Source organism: Oncorhynchus nerka, linkage group LG10, assembly GCF_034236695.1.
Source record: "Oncorhynchus nerka isolate Pitt River linkage group LG10, Oner_Uvic_2.0, whole genome shotgun sequence".
Lineage (NCBI taxonomy): Eukaryota > Metazoa > Chordata > Actinopteri > Salmoniformes > Salmonidae > Oncorhynchus > Oncorhynchus nerka.
Window position 1 is genome coordinate 77,192,180 of NC_088405.1, and position 25,167 is coordinate 77,217,346.

At 43.2% G+C, this 25,167-nt stretch overlaps 1 protein-coding gene across 1 annotated transcript in view; it reads left to right on the plus strand.

Moving 5' to 3' along the window:
• Positions 1-25,167, plus strand: part of LOC115136019 (opioid-binding protein/cell adhesion molecule-like) — a 346,162-nt gene that overhangs the window by 140,719 nt on the left and 180,276 nt on the right. The window lies entirely within an intron of this gene.

Sequence of the window (25,167 nt, forward strand, 5' to 3'; positions counted from 1 at the left end):
CCGTGCAGTACCGAAGAGCCCTTACTGCTGCTCGATCATCCTATTTTTCTAACTTAATTGAGGAAAATAAGAACAATCCGAAATTCCTTTTTGATACTGTCGCAAAGCTAACTAAAAAGCAGCATTCCCCAAGAGAGGATGACTTTCACTTTAGCAGTGATAAATTCATGAACTTCTTTGAGGAAAAGATTATGATTATTAGAAAGCAAATTACGGACTCCTCTTTAAACCTGCGTATTCCACCAAACCTCAGTTGTCCTGAGTCTGCACAACTCTGCCAGGACCTAGGATCAAGAGAGACGCTCAAGTGTTTTAGTACTATATCTCTTGACACAATGATGAAAATAATCATGGCCTCTAAACCTTCAAGCTGCATACTGGACCCTATTCCAACTAAACTACTGAAAGAGCTGCTTCCTGTGCTTGGCCCTCCTATGTTGAACATAATAAACAGCTCTCTATCCACTGGATGTGTACCAAACTCACTAAAAGTGGCAGTAATAAAGCCTCTCTTGAAAAAGCCAAACCTTGACCCAGAAAATATAAAAACTATCGGCCTATATCGAATCTTCCATTCCTCTCAAAATTTTAGAGAAGGCTGTTGCGCAGCAACTCACTGCCTTCCTGAAGACAAACAATGTATACGAAATGCTTCAGTCTGGTTTTAGACCCCATCATAGCACTGAGACGGCACTTGTGAAGGTGGTAAATGACATTTTAATGGCATCGGACCGAGGCTCTGCATCTGTCCTCGTGCTCCTAGACCTTAGTGCTGCTTTTGATACCATCGATCACCACATTCTTTTGGAGAGATTGGAAACCCAAATTGGTCTACACGGACATGTTCTGGCCTGGTTTAGATCTTATCTGTCGGAAAGATATCAGTTTGTCTCTGTGAATGGTTTGTCCTCTGACAAATCAACTGTAAATTTCGGTGTTCCTCAAGGTTCCGTTTTAGGACCACTATTGTTTTCACTATATATTTTACCTCTTGGGGATGTTATTCGAAAACATAATGTTAACTTTCACTGCTATGCGGATGACACACAGTAGACTGCAACTCCTCCCCCTTTGGCAGTTCTATCTTGACGGAAGATGTTATAGTTGGGTATGGAAATCTCTGAACTTTTGGTGGCCTTCCTGAGCCAGGATTCAGACACAGCAAGGACATCAGGGTTAGCAGAGTGTGCTAAAGCAGTGAGTAAAACAAACTTAGGGAGGAGGCTTCTGATTTTGACATGAATGAAACCAAGGCTTTTTCGATCACAGAAGTCAACAAATGAGGGTACCTGGGGACATGCAGGGCCTGGGTTTACCTCCACATCACCCGCGGAACAGAGAAGGAGTAGTATGAGGGTGCGGCTAAAGGCTATCAAAACTGGTCGCCTAGAGCGTTGGGGACAGAGAATAAGAGGAGCAGGTTTCTGGGCATGGTAGAATATATTCAGGGCATAGTGCGCAGACAGGGGTATGGTGGGGTGCGGGTACAGCGGAGGTAAGCCCAGGCCCCGGGTGATGATGAGAGAGGTTGTATCTCTGGACATGCTGGTTGTAATGGGTGAGGTCACCGCATGTGTGGGAGGTGGGACAAAGGAGTTATCAGGGGTATGAAGAGTGGAACTAGGGGGTCCATTGTGAACTAAAACAATGATAACTAACCTGAACAACAGTATACAAGGCATATTGACATTTGAGAGAGACATACAGCGAGGCATACAGTAATCACAGGTGTTGAATTGGGAAAGCTAGCTAAAACAGTAGGTTAGACAACAACAGCTAATCAGCTGGCACGACAACAGCAGGTAAAATGGCGTTGACTAGGCAACGGGGCCAACAGATAAAAACAAGCAAGCAGAATGGAGTACCGTGATTAATGGACAGTCCAGCGTGCATCAGCTATGTGGCCAAGAGATCAGTGTCCAGGGGGCAGCGGTGGATGGGGCAGGGAAGCTGGACTGGCGAGTGTTATCCAGGTTTTAAAAAACTAACAATGACTAAATAGTTTGTAGCTAGTTAGCTGGTTAGCTTCTGGAGGTTCTTGAGTGTGTTCTAAAAAAATAAAAAATAATAGCGATTCCGTATCACATTGGGTGAGGCAGGTTTCCGGAAGGTATAAACAAATTAAAAATCAAAAAGAGATAGAAAGTAAATATGGGTGTTTGGGACGCGGCGATGCAGACGGTTAGCAGGCCTGTGCTAGCAAGCTAACAGTTCGTAGATAGCTAGATAGCTAGTTGTGAAGATCCAGCTGAAAAATGTTCCATTTGCGGTGGGAATCCGGGGAAGAATCCGGGGATGAAAAAATAAATAGGTCCGTTATGCTCTGGTTAGAGTCGCGTTGTTCGAACTGGCGAGAGCTTTCCGGGCTGAAGGTTAGCTGATGACCGGTTAGCTGAAGACCGCTAGCATGGCTAGTGGTTAGCTGGCTAGCTTCAGTTGAGGGGTTCCGGTTCCGAAGTAAATATAAATATAAATACTTTAGGAAAAATAGCTACATTGGGTGAGGCGGGTTGCAGGAGAGTATTTGGAAGCTTAGGTTTAGCAAAAGGTTTTTAAAGAGATATGCGAAGAAAAATATGTAAAAAACGAAAAAGATATATACAGGGGACACGACACGACAGGACTTACTGCTACGCCAGCGATCTCAACTTGTATTAATCATGGCCGAATACCGACCGGGCATGCAGGGCACGTGCCCAGGGGCCCTGAACTCCAGGGGCCCCCCATTGATTGTGTTTGTAACGGTTTTCTTTAGGTGAAGTAGAGGCGGACCAAATTGCAGCGTGGTTTCTTTGATTCATGTTTAATAACAAAAAGATAAACACGAACACTACAAAACAATAAACGTGGAAAACCAAAAACAGCCCTATCTGGTGCAAAACACAGAGACAGGAACAATCACCCACAAACACACAGTGAAACCCAGGCTACCTAAATATGGTTCCCAATCAGAGACAATGACTAACACCTGCCTCTGATTGAGAACCATATCAGGCCAGACATAGAAATAGACCAAAACATAGAAAAACAAACAGACTGCCCACCCAACTCACGCCCTGACCATACTAAATAAATACAAAACAAAGGAAATAAAGGTCAGAACGTGACAGTGCTAGTCATTCTCTCTCAGATATCATATTAACATGACATAAGTCGTGGAAAAATGTGTAGGGTTGTAGGAAATTTGATTTAAAATTGTAAAAGTTTCTCTCCACCCGATGGCAAAATGGGTAGAATTGCAGGAAATTACCTTTAAAACTAAAATGTTGCTCTCCGTTATCAAGAGGGGGACCACCAAAATGTTTTACCTTGAGATGGGGGGCCCACCAAACCAAATCTCGCTTAGGGCCCCCAAAAGGCTAGAAACGACCTTGAGTGTGGTCCAGTATAGGGCCATTATACTGGCCTAGAATGGTCATTCATTATTGAACGTCTCTGCCAATTGGCTGAGCCGCCACCAAAACTGCAATGGTGACCTCTCTTGAAATTGGACGATTATGCATCTAAAATTATTCCTGACCTCTTTTGAAATATTTGACACCTTACGCATATTTTTGCAAACTTTGTCATATGCCAGCTCTAAATTTGATCTGAATGGTTGATGCCATCCATCCTGAGGTATTAGTTCCATTTGAGTAACATTCTGATGGAAATTCAGAACTAAGAATCATTCACCTTGAAGTGAGTGGAATTCATTTTAGGATGACAGTTGAGTTTACACCTAACTAAGTATAACCACAAGCTGGTTCACTCCTTTTTAGATTGCACATTGTTGCCAGTGTAGCCTTCTCCAAATTGCGTTTGACTTTGGGTTAAAGACAGATTTACTTATTTACATACATATATATGAACTGGCTAATGCTGATGAAATTGATAGATAAGTAAAAACTAATTATACCACAGCATTGTTGAATAATCATTTCTGATTGGCTAGAAGGGCATTTTAGAATGGACATTAAAACCAGATAATGGGACAGTTAGAAATAATATCAGGACACCTTGCAATCATGTCTCAATTAGCTCCTACACATGCAGACTGTACTTGCTACAAAGTTACACAATCATAAACCAACAACCACACAAACTGAAATTGGATACATTATTGTTATGTTAATTGCTCATGTCCCCTTTAAGAATGGAGCACACTTGGTCATGTGCAGTGTTGTTCTATGTTATTCTGGTACTAACTCGTTTTAGTAAATGTGAAGCTCCAGTTCAATTCCTTGTATTCAGAGTCTTTCTTATTATATAAATAAGTAATAAGAGCTAAGATACGAGGATGATTACCTGCAGTGTGCATCACGAATGCAGATGGAGCTCGTAGGAAAAGAGGACGATTTTGACCCAGTAGCACAACAGCTAGCAAGCAGTGACGATGAGGGGAGAGCTGACGAGAACGAGGCGACAGATCAAAGACCTGTGGAGCCTGAGGTAAAGAGAACGGCTAGCATCGGGAAAATAGATGTGTTTGATGACACGCAAGAAAACTGGGCAACTTACATTGAACGACTGGAACAGTACTTTATTGCAAACGACATTGCTGATAACAAAAGAGTACCAGCATTGTTGAGTTTAATTGGCCCAAAAACGTACAGTTTGCTAAAAGATCTGACTGCCCCTCTGAAGCCCTCCAATAAAACATTCACAGAAATTGTGGAGATATTGCAAAATCATCAATCACCTAAACCACTCCTTATCGTGGAACGTTTTCATTTCCACAAGAGAGATCAGAATGAGGGGGAGGGTGTTAGTACATATGTAGCAGAGTTGAAGAAACTGTCTGAACATTGCCAGTTTGGAGAACCTAAAGGACACATTAAGGGATAGATTTGTTTGTGGACTGAAACATGAACACATTCAAAAACGTTTGCTCACAGAATCAGATCTCACGTTTGCAAAGGCTGTTGAAATTTCTGTGGCTATGGAAATCACGACTAAAGATGCATTTGAGTTGCAAAGTAAAAGAAATACTGACCTATCACAAACTTCACTGCACAAGTTTTCACACAGCCGACACCGCCCCCGTGTGGCCGAAAAATGAAACAGGCGCAGAGCAGAGGACTGTTGTTTCAAAGATGAAATTTGTCACAAATGCAATAGGAGGCACATTCAAAGAGCATGCAGAGCAAAATTCAGTCACAACAGGAAAAATGAGAAAATGAAAGGGTCTGTGAATGCACTAGCAGAGAAAAGTGGCAGTGATTCAGATGAACGATTAATTGGTACAATGGAGTTAAACACAGTGACTTCTCTCAGCAGTAGCATAATATGGGTGACACCAGAAATCGAAGGCAAACCCCTCACAATGGAGCTGGACACAGGATCTGCAGTGTCCATAATTTACACAACTGTTTACAATGAGCACTTCAAGGCTATCAAGCTGAAGACCTACTCAGGAGAGCGATTGAGCCCAATGGGGTGTTGTAGGTCAGAGTGAGTTATGGAGAGAAAACACAGTTACAGCTGCATGTGGTGCCTGGAACTGGTCCCCCATTATTTGGCAGGGAATGGCTTTCAAAAATTAAGCTGAACTGGTGTGACTTGAAAATGCTCCACACTTTCCAGTCCATAGAGAAAGGTACAGACCAAACACTGGAACACTTGCGGAAGAAATACAACACAGTTTTCAGTGATCAGATGGGAGCAGTAAAATTCTGCAAAGCCAGATCTGTTCCATACTCTCTGAGACCAAAATCAACCGGAAATCGATCGCTTGCAGGATACAGGGATACTGATGAAAGTGGACCGAAGCAAATGGGCCAATAGTTCCTATTGTAAAGAAAGACGGGTCTGTTAGAATGTGTGGGGACTTCAAGGTAACTGTGAATTCAATGTTGCATGTGGACCAATACACCCTGCCACGTCTGGATGACATCTTTGCTGCACTAGCTGGTGGGAAACACTTCAGTAAAATCGATCTGAAACAGGCTTACCTGCAGCTATTGGTTGAAGAGAGCTCCAAACAGTACGTGACAATAAACACACACAAAGGTCTATACAGGTATAACTGCCTGGTTTTTGGCATTGCATTGGCCCCAGCCATTTGGCAACAAACTATTGACCAGATTTAGCAAGGAATCCCAGGAACCCAGTGTATCCTGGATGACATGATCATAACAGGACTCACCAACAGAGAGCACCTGGCTAACCTGGAAGAGGTTCTGAAAAGACTGAAACAGTATGGTCTACAGGCAAAACTACAGAAGTGTGAGTTCTTCAAAGTCATGATACCCCAGAAATGCCAACATCAGGTTTTGCAGCAACTACACGAAGGTCATGTTGGAATTGTCAAAATGAAGCTGCTCGCAAGGAGCCACTTCTGGTGGCCAGGTCTGGATCAACAGATAGAAAACATGGAGAAGAACTGTAGCGGATGTTTGTAAACCCTTCACTTGCCTGCTCCTGTCCCAGTCTACCCATGGGAATGGCCCACATAGCCATGGCAGAGAATTCATGTGGACTACGCTATTCTCTTTGAAAAGCGTGTTTCTGGTTATAGTTGATGCCCATTCCAAATTTCCAGAGGTGTTTTGCACTGACTCCTCCACCTCAGCTCAGACAATAGAGTGCCGCCCCGGTGGTCTGAGAGAACAACAACAATAGAGTGTCTCAGAACAACGTTTGCATGCTTCGGATTGCCGCTGCAGCTGGTAAGTGACAAAGTGCAAGCTTTTGTAAGTGACGAGTTTACAGGATTCATGTCAGTAAATGGAATCAAACACTCAACCTCAGCTCCGTACCACCCTGCCACCAATGGGCTGGCAGAGCACTTTGTGCAAACCCTAAAGAATGGACTCCGTGCAGCAAAAGGACACAAAGGGAATTTGCAAACAAAACTGGCCAAGTTCCTGGCCTCCTACCGAAACACCCCACATGCCACGACAAATGAAAGTCCAGCTGCACTGATGTTCGGGAGGCCTCTCCGCACACAGCTGGACATCATGAAGCCAAACAGGCATAATGAAGTGCTGAACAAACAAGCCAAGACGCTCTCCGGTGGCCGGGAGCACCATCTCCAAACAGAACAGGAAGTGATGGTGTGAGACTACAGAAGGGAAGGGAAATGGACAAGAGGGAACGTATAGAAACGGGACCCAGAACTTACCAGGTTCAAGTGAGCCCAGACATAATGCGGTGGTGTCACATTAACCAAATGCATTCCATGGACAACATCGAGAGAGGACAGGCACAGAGAGCTCCTGAGAGTGACACACAGGGAACTGTACAGGACGGTGGGTGTGCAAAGAGACCCCAGGCTGAAAGAAGGGAAAGTGTTGATGAAGGTGTTGCTATAGCAGAAGCTATAATGGAGCAAGCACACACTGAGGATGTTCAGGAGCCTCCAGACAATCCAAGGCGCTACCCAGAACAAATGAGGAAAAAATAGCTAGCTAGCATTGATTTGTTGTTGCAAATAATTTGTATTTTGAGCATCTGATGACCTAACGTGGTGAGTAATGAAGATGAATTTCTCTGGTCTCGGCAACTGTTGCAGTCATGACGCAAGAGGCTCTATGTTGTCAAATCCTCCCACGTTTCTAGTTTGACCAGCTGTTTTCAGAAATGTAGGTTTTTATTCAATTGTCATAGTGGAAGGTTTGCTAGCAAGCTATCTAGATAGCTTCTAGCCTAGTGTTTGTTATGCAATGCGATCTTCTTGTAATGAACAGTGTCGAGTGTTCTGATGAGAAAGCAAACTTTTCTAGCTATGCCAGGAAAAATCAGGCATTATCAGCTGATTGTTATGGATGTATCCAAAGGAATATCAATAGAAAGCAGCTACTTTGCAGTTATTCTGGCTGCAGAGGTCGTGACTGTGTTAACCAGTAACTAGAACATTGCCAGTGAGCATGGCAATAGAACATAAAGAACGAACGACTTGGTCGCGTCCATAAATATCTAACTAATCGAATGGGTTGCGACTGGGTTGCGTCTCTAGCAACCAAAAGATGAGAATGTATTAATTTGCTTATATACTGTAAATGAAAATATCAACGGAAATGTTTTAGTTCTAAAGGTAAATTTGTGCTTATAGTATTATTTTATTTGGCAAACAAACAACTGGGTCACCCCATAAATATCAAACTAATCGAAAGAATGACACGTCTCTAGCATCCAAAAGATGAGAAAGTATGAATTTGCTTATAAAAATAAAAATATCAAAGAAAAAAAAGTTTTTACCGCTAAATGTGCTCTTTCATATTGATTTCTTTGGCAACTGTGGTATAAGCGGGATAAAACCCTCTGTTCTGTACATTACCTTGGAAAAATGAACTCTGCAAAGGGACTCGTCCCACTGCATTGTCCATTATTTACAAGGTAATGTACAAGACATCAGCGCTTATCCTTTAAATATATAATAGTTCTATAGCACAGAACTCTAGTAAATGTGAAGACCGGGGGGTTGGGTCAAAACGTTCACACAGATCAGACATGGACAGAGTAGGATTAGCTCATTTTCAAATAATAGTCCAAAAGAAAAAAAATAAGGTCTTCTGGGCTCCGGGTCTTGCTCCTGTGGGGATCAAAAACCGAACTCCCTCCTGTTACCTCTGGCACCTTCCCCAACTATACGGGAGTACTTTCCTCCCCCAGTCTCTCCCCTGTGTGCTGCCCTCCTGGCAGCTTTATGGGAGTTGTACAGCTGGTGAGCAATCAGCCTTTGATTACTCACAAATCCCCAATCCGCCCCAATTAGTCCTGGCTGGGAGCCCGTCGAGACCTGGCACGTCCAGCAGATGAAGCCATCGCCTCGTGATGTATACTCCGTCACTCGCCTGGAATGTGGGCGGGGCTCCGTGGAGACCGAACGGGATCACCCGGTACTAATGCAATCCGTCTGGTATCGAAAGACTGCCAATGGTACCTGCCAATATCCTTTGGTCAGGTCAATGGTGCTGATGTACCTTTCCCAATCGGTCGATGAGCTCGTCCACCCTCAGCATGGGGTAGGCGTCGAACAAGCTTATGTCGTTCACACCCCGGAAATCATTACAGAAGCACTGGCTACCGTCCGGTTTGGGCACCAACACGATGGGGCTGCAACATGCACTGTGAGACTCTTCAATGACCCCCCATCCTCCACATAGCCTCCACTTCCTGTTTCACGGCCTTCCTTCTGGCCTCCGGAATCTGATGTGGCCTCTTTCGTACTGTTTCCCCATGCCGTGTTCGGATGTGGTGTTCAATGAGGGTCGCGCGGCCCGGCTTCTCTGAGAACACCGCCGTGTTCCAATCAACGAGCTCCCTGAGATCTTGCTTCTGGGTCCTCATTGCTCGGGACCACCACTGGTACCGTTGGCGTCCTGGGTCCCGACCATAACACGGCCAAGGCTGTCCTCTCGTGCCACTTCTTCAACAGGTTCACGTGGTAAATCTGTTGGGGTTTCCGTCTCCCCGGCAGCCGTACACGGTAATTGACAGGTCCCAGCTTCTCGATCACCTCGTATGGCCCATGCCATGTAGCCAGGAACTTACTTTTGGATGTGGGGATTAAAACCAATACCCTGTCTCCCACCTGGAATTCTCGGGGATGGGCTCCCCAATTGTAGACTTGGGCTTGGGAGCTTTGAGCCTTCTCGATATGTTCCCTCACGACTGGCTATATGTCTGTCCGCCGCTCCCTCATCGTCTCCATGTGCTCTACCACGCTGCATAAGGGGGTTGGTTTGGCTTCCCACACCTTCTTGACGAGTTCCATTAGGCCCCGGTGGCCTCCTCCCATAGAGGAGTTCGAAGGGGAGAACCCAGTGGAGGACTGGGGTACTTTTCGTATTGAGAACATTAGGTGGGGTAGTAGCTGGTCCCAGTTCTTCCCGTCCTGCTCAGTGACCTTCCACAGCGTTTGTTTGAGCATTTTATTGAACCGCTCGACGAGCCCATCCATCTGCGGGTGGAAGACAGAGGTCCGGATCTGCTTAATCTGCAGGAGAGCACACAAATCTTTCATTAGGCGGGACATAAACTCAGTACCTTGGTCTGTCAGGATGTCGTTCGGAATACCCACCCGGCTAAAGAGGTGGAACAGCTCCCGGGCGATTCCCTTGAATACCGCTGACAGTAGGGGAATGGCCTCAGGATACTGGGTGGCATAGTCCACTATTAGCAGGATGTACCGGTGTCCTTGTGCTGTTTTTACCAGGGGTCCCACTAAGTCTATGGCGATACGTTCAAAGGGCACCCCAATGATCGGTAGGGGGACCCGTGAGTTTCGGAAGTATGCCTTTGGGGCGGTCATTTGTCACTCCGGGCAACTGTTAGAGTAATCTTCCGCAGCCCTCCTCATCCCGGGCCAGTGGAACCGGGCGGCGATCCGTTCCCGGATCTTCTCCATTCCCAGGTGCCCTCCCAACAGGTGGGTGTGGGCCAGCTGAAGAACGGTTCCCACGTACCGTCGGGGCAGCAACAATACCTCTCGAAGTTCCCCCTGTTGGCACGACACCTGATACAAAAGGTTATTCTTGATTTGGAAATGGGGGTATGGCCAGTCACTCACCCCCGGAAGTAGCTGTCCATCCACCGGGGCGGCAGGGTAGCCTAGTGGTTAGAGCGTTGGACTAGTAACCGGAAGGTTGCAAGTTCGAATCCCCGAGCTGACAAGGTACGAATCTGTCGTTCTGCCCCTGAACAGGCAGTTAACCCACTGTTCCTAGGCTGTCATTGAAAATAAGAATTTGTTCTTAACTGACTTGCCTAGTAAAAAATAATAATAATAAAAAATAAAAAAAATCACTAGGGCTGCGGTGGCTTTCAAGTTAGAATCCTCCCACTGGGCCATCCTGAATTGTTCCTTTGCGTTGGGCCCCAGGGGTTGTCTCGGCTGGCCCCTCGAAATCGAGGAGGGGGAGGCTGGGCTCTTCCTCCCGTGGTTCCCCAGGGGGTCGGGTTTCGGCCCCCCCATTCGTCTCCGGATCCGTCGATACAGGTTGATCAAACGTTTGCTTCCGGGCCTGCACAGACGATGGGTCGTCCTCACTCTCGTCTTCGGCCAGCTCGTGCCTCCACAGGGCCACGAACAGCAGACAATCTCATCCCACTAGGAGAGGTACCGACAACTCTGGTACTGCACCCACCATCATCTGGCAGTTCCCTTGTGGTGTCACGATATTGGCCCATACGGTTGAATACCGCTTTGTGTCCCCATGAACACAGGAAATGGGCATCTCCCCACTACATTTAGTATCCTGGTTCAGCAGGCTCGTGGTTAGGAGGGTAACCATACTTCTGGAGTCTAATAGAGCTTCTGTGTCGTGTCCGTCAACCTTCACCAGGACCATGGGTGCAGTTGATTCGTGGTATGCCCAACAGGAGGTGACGTAGTTCACTGCGTGACCCACTCGCCTCCGGGGCTTGCTGATGGCATCGAGTCCTCTCGAGCCGGGCAATTCCAGGCAACACTCAAAACACCTCCTTTGCTCTCCATCTATCTGGGGTCGTGGGTGGTGGGTCGGCCTTACCCCAGACGTCTCTCCATGGTTTTGCGGTCCTTTGGCCCTGCCGACTGTCGGTTCGGGGTACACAGCAGTGGGGCTGTCCTTCTGACTTCTCGAACGGGCGCCGACTCGGCCCGACTCCCACTCAGCAGGGCCTTAGAGTTCTGATGCATCTACACTGCTTCCAGGAGGCCCTCCAAGGTCTGGGCTGCGCATAGACTCGCTGCCCTCTTCATGTTGTGGGGTAGTGCCCGTAGGAAGCGATCCAGGACCACTTTGTCTAGGATGGAGAGGGTGGTTAGGAGCCATCCCCTGGTGACGCGGATTAGGTCGCTCATCTGGGCTTGGGGGGATGCGTCGGCTACGAAACTCCAGTCGTGGAATAGTTGAGCCCGATGGGCCAGGCTATACCCAAATGAGTATCTCCCATTTGAGTCCGTCGTAGTTAGCAGCCTGTTCATCGTTCAGGTCCCAATATGACTTTTGGGCATTCCCAGAGAGGAACGGGGCCAGCGAACTGGTCCACTTTTGCCTTGGCCATCCTTCCCGTAGTGCTGTCCGTTCCAACGTACAGAGGTAGGTTTCGATGTTATCATCTTCTGTTAGCTTGATTAAAAACTTGCTTGGATATGATTCAGTAGACGGGCCTCCTGATTTCCTCAATGAGGCGGAAGTTTTGTAGCCGCCGTTCCTCCATCGTTTGTTGCTGAACCGCCTGTTGGGCTTGTTGGGCCCGGATGAACTGAGCTATCAACTCGTCCATGCTGATGCTGCGTAAACGTCAACCCTGGGGTTGGGTCTAAACGTTTACACAGATCAGACACAGACAGAGTAGGATTAGCTCAGTTTCAAATGTGTTTATTAAAATAATAGTCCAAAAGAAAAGAATAGGTCTCCCCCAGAGACCCTCTCCGGGATACCGCCTTCTGGGCTCCGGGTCTTGCTGTATCCTGTGGGGATCAACAACTGAACACCCACCTGTTACCTCTGGTACCTTCCCCAACTATACGGGAGTCCTTTCCATCCCCAGTCTCTCTCCTGTGTGCTGCCCTTCTGGCAGCTTTATGGGAGTTGTACAGCTGGTGAGCAATCAGCCCTTGATTACTCACCAATCCCCAATCTGCCCCAATTAGTCCTGGCCGGAGAGCCCGTCGAGACCTGGCACGTCCAGCAGATGGGGCAATCGCCTCGTGATGTATACTCCATCTGTCACCAGGCCTCGACGAGTCTCCCCCTGGTGGCTGACCTGCATTACGCCACATAAATTAATACATATTTAGTTACTTTTTCAGTGTTTTTAATTGTTGATTTTTAATCAGCTCTTTTGTTTTTGATAACATTGAGTTTTAATTGCGTATATCTGGTGCTTTTGAGCCACGGATTTGCAGATTGACTGACAGGTTAACACTTTTTGGCTTGGCTAGTTAGCTAGCTAAATGGCAAAAAAATGTGTTTGATAAATGCATCTGGACAAGGTATCAGCTTTTCTGTTTCACCTGCCTGCCAATTCCTGATCTTCTGAGAACATCACTGGAGGAGTTTCCTGAAGCGTGAGAGGAATGGGAGAGAGAGGAATGCAGCAGTGCTGAGGCAGAAGGCTCGTAGTGAGGAGAACTGCTGAGGCATCACCCAAGTTGGTGCTACACAGAGTGGAAGAGGAGAAGTCCAGTGGCTAGCTATAAGACTCAGGCTGGTTCCCAGACTTGCCCTCTACAAGACCATCAGCCAACTCCATCACCATCATCTACCATCCTCTGACCAGCTCTCTCCGCTCAAGCCATGAACTGATCCGCTCCATCTTTGGAGGATGCAGCTTTCAAAAAACTTGGTCAACCAACCTGTCATGATATAATGCTTGCTTGTTTTTTGCTCGTGAAGCACTTTGAGATTCTATGAAAGCCCTATAAACATATATATATTATAATAAACAATCTGGTAAAACAGATGCAATAAGATCATAGCTTTCTATATCTATTTCAGACATCATGTTTCTCTGTGATGGCATAGTTAACATGTGATTTCTGGGCTTATTAAGTTTCATCTCTGTTTCAAAGGCTTTATTATCAAAACATTCAACCTCCAGCTGCGTACCCCCTCTAGCACCAGGGTCAGCGCACTCTCAAATGTTGTATTTTGCCATCATTCTAAGCCTGCCACACACACACTATACGATACATTTATTAAACATAAGAGCGAGTGTGAGTTTTTGTCACAACCCGGCTCATGAGAAGTGACAAAGATTATAGGACCAGAGCACAAAAAATAATATAACAATAATCAATAATGCTCTTTATTTAACCATCTTACATATAAAACCTTATTTTCTCATCAAAAATTGTGAAAAGCTCACCACAGGTTAATGAGAAGGGAGTGCTTGAAAGGATGCTCATAACTCTGCAATGTTGGGTTGTATTAGAGAGAGTCTCAGTCTTAAATCATTTTCCACACACAGTCTGTCCCTCTATTTAGTTTTCATGCTAGTGAGGGCCGAGAATCCACTCTCACAAAGGTACGTGGTTGCAAAGGGCATCAGTGTCTAACAGCGCGATTTGCCAAGGCAGGATAATCTGAGAGCAGACCAATCCAGAAATCTGGCAGTGGCTTCTGATTAAATAACATTTTCACAGAACTGCTTGCTGCAATTTCGATGAGGCTCTCTTATTCAGATATAGGTATGTGGACTGGAGGCAGGGGATGAAAGGGATAACGAATCCAGTTATTTGTGTCATCCGTTTCGGGAATGTACCTGCGTAATTGCGCACCCAACTCACTCAGGTGCTTCGCTATATCACATTTGATATTGTCCGTAAACTTGAGATCATTTGCACACAAAGAATAATACGATGATGGAAATACCTGTGTGTTGTCCTTGTTAATGCAGAGAGAAGAGCTCCAACTTCTTAATTATAGCCTCAATTTTGTCCCGCACATTGAATATAGTTCTGGGGAGTCCCTGTAATCTTAGATTCAGATCAGTCAGGCAAGAAAAAACATCACCCAGATAGGCCAGTCGTGTGAGAAACTCGTCATCATGCGTGACAAGTGAAAATGATGGTCAGTAAAGAAAACGTTAAACTCGTCACTCAATTTTTTTTAAACGTCAAAACTTTGCCCCTTGATAACCAACGCACTTCTGTATGTTGTAAAAGTGTTACATGGTCGCTGCCCATATCATTGCATAGTGCAGAAAATACACAAGAGTTCAGGGGCCTTGCTTTAATAAAGTTAACCATTTCACTATAGTGTCCAAAACATCTTTCAAGCTGTCAGGCATTCCCTTGGCAGCAATAGCCTCTATTGGATGCTGCAATGCCCAAGTGGTGTCGGGAGCAACTGCTTGCACACGCGTTACCACTCCACTATGTCTCCCTGTCATGGCTTTTACGCCATCAGTACAGATACCACCAAAGTCCATTTGATGTCACAAAGCTGTCCAGTACTTTAAAAATATCCTCTCCTGTTCTCCTGGTTTCTAGTGGTTTGCAGAAGATGTCGTCTCCTTAATTGACCCCCCATAAACATAACGAACATATACCGGGACCTGTGCCAGGCCTGCCATGTTTGTTGACACATCCAGCTGTAACGCATAGAATTCACTGACTTGTATGCGAAGCAGTAATTGTTTCAAAACATCTCCTGCCATGTCACTGATGTGTTGTGAAACAGTGTTGTTTGATGAAAGCATTGTCTGTATAGTTCTTATGGCCTTTTCCCCCAGCATTGACCCAGCCATATCCGCAGCAACAGGAAGAATGAAGTCCTCCACAATAGTATGGGGCTTGCCTGTCCTAGCCACTCGGTAGCTCACCATATAAGACGCTTCTAGCCCCTTCTTATTAATAATGGTATCTGTTGCTTGCCGAAACTTGTCTTAATTCTCGCTCAAAAAACTCCTGTGGTTTATTTTTCAAATTGGCATGTTTTGTTTCTAAATGTCTGCACAAGAGTGAAGGTTTCATCGAGTTGTGAGATAGTACTTTTGCACATATAACACACTGCACATATAACACACTGTCCCTGTCTGTTGTTCGGTGCTTTCCCGGGTAAGGGGGCAGTAGCTCTTCGGCTGCATCAGATTCACAACTGTCATTGTCCATGCTAGCTGGGCTAACAACAATTGTAGAATTACTGAAGAACAACTTGTGTTGCCGGCAGGTGCAGGTGTAATACTGCTGGTAGTAGCAGTACTGCCAGTAGAGCTGGTATGTGTCTCTATGGAAGTGGGCCTTGCTTTTTTTAACCATTTATCCATTTTCGAGTAAACAAATTGAGCCGCAACTATACGTTAGTGGAATTTCCGCGAGAGAGTAACAGTTAATGTGATTGGATGTTAATTATTTGACTGGGCTACATGTATTTGACATTGTGTTGTTATTTCGCTGAACACTAGATGGTTTCATTTTATTTTTGGTAGTGAAATGAGGCTACTCAGGCAAGAGAAAAAAACTCACCCAAATGTATAGCCTCGTTGGAAAATATAAATGGACTGTTTGAAAAGGTGAAGAATTTTATTTTTTATTACAAAAATAAATTTAAAAACATATATATATATTTATTTTTTAAACTATTATTTAAAAAAAATATGAATCACATTTTAATTTGGCGTACCGCTGACCGCATTGTGCGTACCCCAGTTTGGGAATACCTTGTCTAAAGGATCAAATACTGATTCTAGTGTAGACCTGATAAAATGCTAAATGAGTGTAATTCGGGAAAACATTACCAAGTACTGAGAAACAATATAGCAATCCAGCCTCAGTACTTAATTTCAATTGACTCAATGTACTATGATGTTTCCCTTAGATACTGTACATGTTCAAATGCACTTCTAAAGACATCATCCAAATCATTCCATGACATGTCTTACCACAGATATGACACAGTTGTAAGAAATCTCTCTGAATTGTTTGTTGACATTGAAACAAAGTTAATCTTACTATCAGGTTAGATAAACTTTGCTCTACCATCATAGACCTAAAGTTATGCAATATGTTTTTTTCTTGGATTTAGCCAATGGCAAATGCGGAAAAACACCACTTACTTTTGCACTAATAAGAACCGTTTGCTGGCCCTTTCAGAGTAAGAGAACACCACCATTATCGCTGTCCCCGGATTTCTTAGGAATAAAGAAGTACTTTGATTTGCCATAGTGCCCACCAGGCCGTGTACCACTGGGGTGCTTGCTGATGTATTTTTTGCTTTACCTGCTGTCAGAATAAATGTAGACCGCATGGCTTCGAAGATAAGCTAGAGCCTTCAAAAACCTTTTCATGTCCAGAAAAAGTACATCCTTATTACTAAGCCTTCAAATGTTACATATGCAGACAAATGTTAATTTTCAGACAGTTGCCATAAAGCATGCTTCTTGCATGTTTCGTCTAAATGAGAGGAAATTCTTAATTTATACAGTAGGGTGGCCGGTAGCCTAGTTGTTAGAACATTGGGCAAGTAACCAAATGGTTGCTGGTTTGAATAACTGAGCCGACAAAGTCAAAAATGTGTCTGTGCCCTTGAGCAAGGCACTTAACCTTAATTTGGTCCAGGGGTGCCATACTAGTAGTATGGCTGTAAAACAACACATTTCACGGCGCCTATCCACTGTACAGTATGTGACAATTAAACAAATGTGTGTATTCAGAGTTGATCTCAAGGTCAAGACCTTCATTGAATGGCCTTAGTATCAATGATACTATAATTAGCATGCATTTAATTTCCTCCTGGGAAGTCATGTAAAAGTCACCAACGCCTGATACATGGTACTGTATCAGCATATCTACATTGAGTATCTCTCCAGGGAACTTCAGATAGAAGATGTCTGCAGATTCAATTCATTTAAGGGCACCATATGTCTAAATACATTGATTACTTTGAAATATTTAGTTATGTACTGTAAAACTTTAAAGCAGAAAGAGAACAGCGAGAGTTCAATCCAGTGTCATGCCCATTGTTCTAAGGTGTCATGATGTACTGTGCTGGATTGTGATGAGTATGAATGACTAGTGTCAGTGTGGGCCTGAATGTCAGTGTATGCATAAATACATTCCATGTAAAGGCATCAATAGACGAAAGGCATTTCAATCATTTCTATGAAAAATAGTTATCTTCCTTTCTTAGAATTTGTATATATATATCATAAACTGTTGATATAGATACATTTACATTACATTTAAGTCATTTAGCAGACGCTCTTATCCAGAGCGACTTACAAATTGGTGCGTTCACCTTATACATATACACCTGATACAGTATAGCCTACTATATAATTTCATGAATCTACAGTATAAACTGTCTTCCTTGATGTGCTACAATAAAGCAACACCCAACTCAACAGATACTAATGTAAGTGTGCTCTTATTCAATGCAAATGTTACTTCTTTGGGCACCAGACTAAGTCTAAGGTCCCCTCCTACTCTTGTTTGTAGTACACAGTGGGGAAATGATCCATGCATGGAGTCTAGCACACAATGCCAGTCTAATTAGTCATTTCACAGAGCGCAGCACCAGTTCTCATAAACACATCGCTGGCTAACAAAGCAAGGTCATCCACTGCATCTGACCCTCTCATGACAAAACAATGAAGGTTGGCTCGATTATGTATATTACACGGTTTCCAGTCTCATTGTGACTAAAGACTCTTTCAAAGTAATGTAAATTCCCTAGATACACTTGTGAATTTACTCCTAATCCCCAGGTAATTGAAATGGTTGACTCAGCCATACAGTGAAAATTGCAATGTTCCACAGCCCTATGTATTGTAGCTTAAAGGCCAACTCCTTAATTTGAAATCAATAAAACAGCAACATTGCCACTTGGGTTCCTATAAAACTGAGGGATGTAAAACGTCCTTATATTTTGGGTTATGGTTGGTTTAGACAGTTGATCAAAGCTCATGACATGGGGCATTTATGAGTTATATTTGAATATATCATTCATTTACATTAATAAAAATGTCTGTAAATATCACAGAGTAGGCCTTTAAATAAGATGAGGTCGTTCAAGCTGATAGACAGGTCTGATGTTATAGGCAGTCTATAGTCAACAACATGTTGTCATCCTAATCTGCTGGGGGTGTTTCAGAAACAAGTGTTTCACCAAGACCCCCCACCACACCTAGCAACCAATGCTAATTAAGACCACACATCTTAGATTTGCTGAGGTCAGAACGAGGGGTTTTAATTAAAATGCCATTGAGTTCGATTTGCACGTAGTGCACGAAGACCTACTCAGGTTGCACCACAGGCTAGATAGAGTTTTAATTAACTCTTATCTTAGCCCAATTTTTCCAGCTCGGGTCATCATCATAATTCCCCCACTATCGCCCTAATAATAAATTGAACAACACCTCTGTAAATCCAAGAGGCTGCGTGCATGTCAAAACAAACAGTGACCCCTATATCCCCAGTTCAGTCCACACCCAATCAATCTTCATGCATACAAATATGCATATTTCAGTGGATGTGCACTACGTCATTGCTCTCTCTCTCTCTCTCTCTTCTGTGTCACTGAGCCATTGCCATGGAGCCATTGGCTCAGTGACATGCAACCTCATTGGATAACGCTGGGCAGGCTAGGCCAGCGCTCTTCTTTCACTGTGAGACTCGTCAATGTGCATTTTGCAAGCTGTCATTCAAATGGCGATGGACTGGAACTCAAATTGGCTGGAACTCAAATTGCTAGGGGGCTGGCTCAAGTGGGCCAAGCTTGCAGGACTCAAAATGGTGCTGCATAGCTTCTAGAAACGAGTAGCTTTCAAACTAGGGATTTAATGGCCAATGGAGGTAAAACAGTAATTCTGCTCATAGATTATGCATGTATGAACTACACATTGACACATCCAGCCCAAAGCGGGAGGTTAAAAAGATACTACAGTACGTAGTCGCCAGAGTAATGGAACATGTCTTTTAGTATGTGGTCTGGGAGCCCTTGGATGTAGGTCTATGCAGGACAGAATTAAATAACATGCTTACAATAACAATGCTCAGTTGTCCTAGCACAGTAATGTGCACTGCATGGCGCTAAGACGCTGACAACACATATGTGCTTATGATAATGCCATGGAAAGATGTCTCGGCAGAGCTATTCAACAACCAGCTTCTATTGTTTACACTATATACTGTACTCATTTTGTATATTGCAAAACAATGATGTATGGTAGATACTGTAGGTATAGGTAGAATGTATTTACAGGGTTCTTGTGCTCCCGAGTGGCGCAGCGGTCTAAGGCACTGCATCTCAGTGCAAGAGGTGTCACTACAGTCCCTGGTTTAAATCCAGGCTGTATCACATCTGACTGTGATTGGGAGTCCCATAGGGCGGCGTACAATTGGCCCAGTGTCATCCGGAGTAGGCTGTCATTATAAATAAGAAGTTGTTCCTAACTGACTTGCCTAGTCAAATAAAGGTTAAAAATATAATCATAATTACACTTTTTTTTAAAAACATGTACTAAAACATTGTTATACAATACATACTCACAAACTTTAGTGGGACTAAATATCTTGTCATTTACACATTGACATTGAGGCCTACAATGAGCTGAACACACAAAACCAAAAATATTATATCACTATTAGAAAATATTTCTCTCACATGCACACACACTAGGCTACAGTTCTGATATACAATAGTATAGTCTACCACTTATACTATTGAGCAGAGCATAGATCCAACTTGATATGTTCAGGAAGGTATGTTTCAGATGATTAGCTAAGCATTCCCAATACACAGTATTGAAATAATAATTGACTGCATTATGGTAGGCCTAATGATATAGGGACAAATCGAAATGTACATAATGATTACCTGGAGGAAAATGGGGGAGGGTCATGCTTTTTACTTTTCACTCAAGGGGAGGCTTTAGTATTTTCTTTATCTAGTCCAGGGGAGGGTCATGTAATTTGTAATTGATGGAATTTCAATATTTCTCGGTGTTTTAGAATGAGTTGCTTATTAGGCTATATATTGATGTGTGCCTGATGCCACCCCTCATCTATGATTCTCCACTGGGCTCGCAATATCAAGTGCGCCTATTGGCTATTTAGCATGGTCTCAATCAAATGTTCTATAACCTTGAGGCTATAGGCTATGAAATGCATGCTTGGAATAGCACAGAGCAAAGTTATGTTTCTAATATAGCTGATGGGATGGTGTAAATAAAACTACACACTGCAATGAAAATTCCAACACTGAGCCCTAACCTGCTCTATGGTGGCAGTTCAGGCGGAGAGTCAAAGGTTGATTGACCTCATAATAATCCAGATTGTAGTTACTTACATTGTAGTGCTGAAACTTGAAACAGCAGCTGCGGCACAATCCATTGGAAACGGACAGCTCATGGTGCTGAAAGTAGGCAAATTCGAGTAGGCATAATTCAATCATCTTCATTTTAATTAGACTTTAACAACAAGAAGAGGGCTTTGTGTTGGAGCTTATTTCTAGCTTTTTTGGAAATAAAATAAGAGGTAGACCTGTTTGACAGACAAAATGTGGCTATTTGATGGTCAAGTCCTCCACCCACCATGCACTCTTTAAATAGCGTACCTCTGTGTCAGTGAAGGGCTGTTAAAGCCAGGAATCGAATTGAGGGGGTAGGAGAGACTACGCAATAGGCCTACCTTTCATTTAAGGAAATGGCAAAAAGCAGAGGCCTACCCCTTTTATCTTAAGATTTTGAAGAATATAAAATGGAACTGATTGTATTAAGTGATCTATAACAGCACTTTGGTCCACAATGCTTTATGCTAGAAACAAGCTGTCAAGTACCCAGGAAAGACTGATGTAAATGAGGATATCCTTGTTTTGTTTCCTTGACATTCAGAGGCTGACTTTGCTTGGGAACTAATCTAATTCTGTCACAATCAATTGATTAAGCTATTCACTTTCTGCACAACAGAAGATGTTTAATATATATTTTAGAAATATATATAGAAATATACTGAATAATAATATAAACACAATATCCAACAATTTCAACGGTTTTACAGTTACAGTTCATAAACAGTTCATAGGAAATCAGTCAATTAAAATAAATGAATTAGGCCCTAATCTATGGATTTCACATGACTGGGCAAGGGCGCAGCCAAGGGTGGGCCTGGGAGGCCATAGACCCACCCACTGGGGAGCCAGCCAATCAGAATAAATGGGTGACTGGTCTCAGGTGAAGAAGCCCGCAGGTGAAGAAGCCGGATGTGGAGGTCCTGGGCGGGCGGGTTACACGTAGTCTGCGGTTGTGAGGCTGGTTCTCAAAATGACGTTGGAGGCGACTTATGGTAGAGAAATTAACATTCAATTCTCAGGCAACAGCTCTGGTGGACATTCCTGCAGTCAGCATGCCAATTGCACGCTCCCTCAAACTTGAGGCATCTGTGGCATTGTGCTGTGTGACACAACTTCACATTTTAGAGTGGCCTTTCATTGTCCCCAGCACAATGTGCACCTGAGTAATGTTCATGCTGCACAATTTTTGAGAGAAATACGTTTTTTGTGCATATGGAACATTTCTGGCATCTTTAATTTCATGAAACGTAGGACCAATAAATTACATGTTGTGTTTATATTTTTGTTCAGTATATATACAATTGAAGGCGCAAGTTTACATACACTTAGGTCGGAGTCATTAAAACTCATTTTTCAACCACTCCACAAATTCTTATTAACAAACTATAATTTTGGCAAGTCGGTTAGGACATCTACTTTGTGCATGACACAAGTAATTTTTCCAACAATTGTTTACAGACAGATTATTTCACTTATAATTCACTGTATCACAATTCCAGTGGGTCAGATGTTTACAAACACTAAGTTGACAGTGCCTTTAAACAGCTTGGAAAATTCCAGAAAATGATGACAAGGCTTTAGAAGCTTCTGATAGGCAAATTGACATCCTTTGAGTCAATTGGGTGTACCTGTGCATGTATTTCATCATGGGAAAATCAAATGAAATCAGCCAAATTGTAGACCTCCACAAGTCTGGTTCATCCTTGGGAGCAATTTCTAAATGCCTGATGGTACCACGTTCATCTGTACAAACAATAGTACGCAAGTATAAACACCATGGGACCACGCAGCCATCATACTGCTCAGGAAAGAGACGTGTTCTGTCTCCTAGAGATGAACGTACTTTGGTGCGAAAAGTGCAAATCAATCCCACAACAACAGCAAAGGACCTTGTGAAGATGCTGGAGGAAACAGGTACAAATGTATCTATGTCCACAGTAAAACAAGTCCTATATCGACATAACCTGAACAGCCACTCAGCAAGGAAGAAGCCACTGCTCCAAAACCGCCATAAAAAAGACAGAATACGGTTTGCAACTGCACATGGGGACAAAGACTGTACTTTCTGGAGAAATGTCCTCTGGTCTGATGAAACAAAAAATAGAACTGTTTAGCTGTAATGACCATCGTTATGTTTGGAGGAAAAGGGGGGAGGCTTTTAAGCCGAAGAACACCAGCCCAACGGTGAAGCACAGGGGTGGCAGCATTATGTTGTGGGGGTGCTTTGCTGCAGGAGGGACTGGTGCACTTCACAAAATAGATGGCATCATGAGGTGGAAAAATACGTGGATATATTGAAGAAACATCTCAAGACATCAGTCAGGAAGTTAGAGCTTGGTCGCAAATGGGTCTTTAACATGGACAATGACCCCAAGTAAACTTCCAAAGGTGTGGTAAAATAGCTTCAGGACAACAAAGTCAAGGTATTGGAGTGGCCATCACAAAGCCCTGACCTCAATCCTATAGAAAATGTGTGGGTAGAACTGAAAAAGCGTGTGCGAGCAAGGAGGCCTACAAACCTGATTCAGTTACACCAGCTCTGTCAGGAGGAATGGGCCAAAATTCACCCAACTTATTATGGGAAGCTTGTGGAAGGCTACCCTAAATGTTTGACCCAGGTTAAACAATTTAAAAGCAATGCTACCAAATACTAATCGAGTGTGCGTAAACTTCTGACTCACTGGGAATGTGATGAAAAAAATAAAAGCTGAAATAAATCAATCATTCTCTCTACTATTATTCTGACATTTCACATTCTTAAAATAAACTGGTGATCCGAACTGATCTAAGACAGGGAACATTTTTACTAGGATTAAATGTCAGGAATTGTGAAAAACTGAGTTTAAATGTATTTGGCTAAGGTGTATGTAAACTTCCGACTTCAACTGTACACACTACGGTTCAAAAGTTTGGGGTCACTTAGAGATTTCCTTGTTTTTGAAAGAAAAGCACATTTTTTTTGTCCATTAATACATCAGAAAATATATCAGAAATAAAGTGTAGACGTTGTTAATGTTGTAAATGACTATTGTAGCTGGAAACTGATGATTCTTTATGGAATATCTACATAGGCGTACAGAGGCCCATTATCAGCAACCATCACTCCTGTGTTCCAATGGCACGTTGTGTTAGCAAATCCAAGTTTATAATTTTAAAAGGCTAATTGATCATTAGAAAACCGTTTTTCAATAATGTTAGCACAGCTGAAAACTGTTGGGCTGATTAAAGAAACAACACAACTGGCCTTCTTTACACTAATTGAGTATCTGGAGCATCAGCATTTGCTGGTTTGATTACAGGCTCAAAATGGCCAGAAACAAAGAACTTTCTTCTGAAACTCCTCAATCTATTCTTGTTCTGAGAAATAATGGCTATTCCATGTGAGAAATTGACAAGGAACCAAAGACATCGTACAACACTGTGTACTACTCCCTTAAAACTGTATTTCTGATCAATTTGAAGTTATTTTAATGGACAATTTTTTTTGCTTTTCTTTCAAAAACAAGGACATTTCTAAGTGACCCCGAACGGTAGTGTATATATTTAAAAATATATGTTTAAACCCAGACAGCTTTCAGTAAAAAACTTGTGACCTCTCGTTGGGTTAACCCACGGATGAAGAGTAGCCAGCAATTAAAGCTTAATTTCTTTCTGCATTGGTAGGACTACTTTGTCTGGTGTAGAATGGTAGGCATAACTTTTTGAAAGTACTATGCTCAGATTCCTATTATATGCAAAGGGGACAGTTTCGTTGCAAAGATGAACACATCTCTTTGTCCATTCTTAGCCTGAAATGTCGGTAATTTGTGTGGAATTAAAAAAAGATTCGGTTTACATGTCAAATGAGTAGAATTGCATGAAATGTTTATAAAATGCTTTTTTTTTTAATCGGACCTGCAAATACGATGATAGATTAATGTAATGCTTTCACTATAAAGGAAATCTTTCTACCCCTACTCTTGTCCACGGTGGTCTGCGAACCCACAACCTTCTGGCCCACAGCCCTGTGCGCTATCAAAATACCCGCCTTACCATGTCATGCTTCCAACACCAGGAATAGTTTCTAACACTGCAGAAGGCTCTAGTCGGTCCAAGACGTGGGAGTAAAATGGTAGACATGTTCTCTGCTATCCACCTTGTTTAAATTGTTATTTAGGGTATATAGGAGGGTCACTTTTTTTCAAGCGTTCACGGAGAGTAGCTAAAATCTCTTTTACTGGAGGTAGTGTAATCCATTTTCATTTCAGAGAGGTCCGATTTTCTCCATGTAAACATTATTATAAATAACGTTTACTGCCTTAGGCAACCCGATTGACCTATTCATTGTGGTGGTTATTGTCATTATAACGCAGACTAAGATATAGTTTAAATGACATATACAGCCTATATATTTATCTCTACAAATCACTTGCTTGATCATCCAATGGGGTATTAAAAATAGCGGGAGTAGGGATGCTGC